Raw genomic sequence first — 2657 nt, forward strand, 5'->3', positions numbered from 1 at the left:
GGGGGGGGGGACAGATTTCAGTCGGATAAAACTTCAGCTTGAACATCTCACGAGCAGATTTTATGGTCATTCCAAGAACACGGCGTAACTAGAGCGTAGGCGGGTCACATGAATCCATATCGCTAGATCGGGACAGGCGGTCTTCTTCTGTTATTTATCACGCAACAAACTCTGTCTCGCCTCTGCCCTGCAAAATTTGTCCAATTACACCATTTATTTATCAAGACAATGAAATGCATTTTGGCCTCTTGCAATGCCGGCACGGCTGTACTCAGACTGGGAACGGGAGGAGCCAGGCAGGGTGCCAATCAGGTGTGCTGCATGCAAAATGTGCCAACAACTACAGGAGGAGAGAGCAGAGTGAGCAGAGAGATGACCCCATCAGTCTACTGCTGCTCTTTTGCTATCCAATCAACAGGCATGAGGTGAGCCTAGGACACCGCTGTATCGCATTAACTGTAACAAAGTAAAAAGTCGCCATCTGCCTGGCTGTGCCGTGCGGCAGAGCTCTGTAAAGCTGCCCATACACCTTACGATTATCAGACGAAACTTTTCGTCCGATGATCGAACCGTCGTCCGATTTTCGTACGACGACCCCATCCTGCCCCGATTATCGAAAGATTCAATCAGCGATAGTTAAAAAAGAAAACACCTGGACGACTTGCGGTAATTGACCGCAATTATTTTCGTTTGCGCATGCGCAGTGTTAATCGTACGACTTCTGACGGACGGAAACGCCTCCAACCATGCGAACATCGTACGATCGACCAAAGTTTTCAAACATGCTTGACCGTCAAAAGTCGTACGATTGTACAGTACTAGCGGTCCGGGGCACTCTATTCACACGTTACGATTGTCGTACGAAAAGTCGATCGCATACGATTATCGTAAGGTGTATGGGCACCTTTAGCCCTCATTCACACCTGAACGTTTTGTAGCGCGTTCTATGCTCGACGAACGCTCTACAAAACGCTCAAAAATATAAATCCTATTGTATTCAATGGTCTCGTTCCCACCTTGACGTATTTCCGCCCGTCCCTAACGCGCTACAAAACGGCCCACGCCTGAAAAGGTACAGGTGCTACTTTGGGCCGTTTTGTTGCGCGTTTCCATTGGGATACAGCCAAGTAGCCTTCGGAAACGCGTGGACCGCGACAGACGCGCATATGCAATACGCCTAGGTGTGAACGAGACCTTACTCTCTGGGCTGGATGGCCCAAAACACAAATTAGGCTGGAAGATCAGGTCCTATATTCACCTCACCTGTGCATGGGGCTGTTTTGCTGGAGTTTGTCTTTAAAGATCTGCTGACATTGATGCGCAGGGTAAAGGTGCCCATACACTGCGATCGTACGAGAATCGAGCAGTGTGAATGAAGACGTGCGACCGTTTCTACGACCGGTCGCACGTCTTTTGTCTAAGGAGCACGCTAGAAAACCAGCCGAAAATCGTAAGATTTTCGGCTGGTTTTTATCATGATCGTAAGATCAATGCCTCACGCGCACACTGCCCATTCAGCATTGCGGTCATGGGAAGCCCGCCCCTCAGGGGGGCGGGCTTGCGATGATCGAGAGTACGATCTGCCTGTCCAAGATGGGCAGATTGTCCGTTTTTTTTAATTACTTTACAACCATCGCAAGACTAAGGTCTTGCGATGGTTGTAAAGTGTATGGCCACCTTAAAGGTGCCCACACACCTTACGATAATCGCGTGAAATCCCGCGATCGTACGATTATCGTAAGGTGTGTGGAAGCTGTGCGACCTCTGCTACTGTAAGGTCGCACGACTTTTAACTTACGAGCATGTTCGAAAAACCCGCCGAGCATCATACGATGTTCGGCGGGTGTGTAGCATGTTCGTAAGATAAAAGCTGGACTGCCCGTTCGGCATTGGGGGTCATCTGAAGCCCACCCCTCAGGGGGGCGCGGCTTGCGATCATCGCAAGTACGATCTGCCTGTCCAAGATGGGCAGATTGTACGTTTTTTTAATTACCTTACAACCATCGCAAGACAAAAGTCTTGCGATGGTTGTAAGGTGTGTGCCCAGTCTAAAGCACATTGCTTCGATGCCGGGTGTAGGAGGCGATGAGTCTGCTGGCTGCGCCATTGATAAATTGGCAGAGCGGAATCCTCATTAGAGAGATGAAAGCCAGACAGCCCTGGCGGAGATTTCATTATCTGGTCAGATTTCCGCCTACACAACACCTCCGTCAGGTCGCAGGCAAGAAAAAACAACCCTCATTACTGATATTGTATAACAATCCATCGGCCGCTGTCACTGGCGGCCGCACACATGTCCTAGATACAGAGCTGAGGATTGTGGGAAGAAAAACCTTTTCTGCTGTTATATAGAAGATCGCCTTCCCAGGATCCCTTTAGCTGTGCATCTCAGCCGGCCACAGGGTGCTACAGACTGTTAGCTGTGCAATCTGCTGCTCAGTCACATGATCAGGCTAAAATAGTGCAATCAAGCCTCTGATCAGCAGATTGCGCAGCTAAAGTCTGCAGCACCCAGTGACGAGCAGGGGTGCACTGCTAAAGCAATGTCGGGGGGGGGTGTTCCATTCAATGCTTGGAAAGAGCAGTACAGTGACTGGCACCAGCCCTAAACATCATGGCCAAAGACAAAAACCAAAAATAATTGATGGCAAAAAAAG

The 2657-nt window shown here is 49.5% G+C and overlaps 1 protein-coding gene across 2 annotated transcripts in view; it reads left to right on the forward strand.

Moving 5' to 3' along the window:
- AK4 (adenylate kinase 4) overlaps window positions 1-2657 on the forward strand; it is a 39868-nt gene that overhangs the window by 26055 nt on the left and 11156 nt on the right. The window lies entirely within an intron of this gene.

The sequence above is a fragment of the Nanorana parkeri genome, unplaced genomic scaffold (genome assembly GCF_000935625.1).
Source record: "Nanorana parkeri isolate BGI_ZX_2015 unplaced genomic scaffold, ASM93562v1 scaffold630, whole genome shotgun sequence".
NCBI classification, from domain to species: Eukaryota; Metazoa; Chordata; class Amphibia; order Anura; family Dicroglossidae; genus Nanorana; species Nanorana parkeri.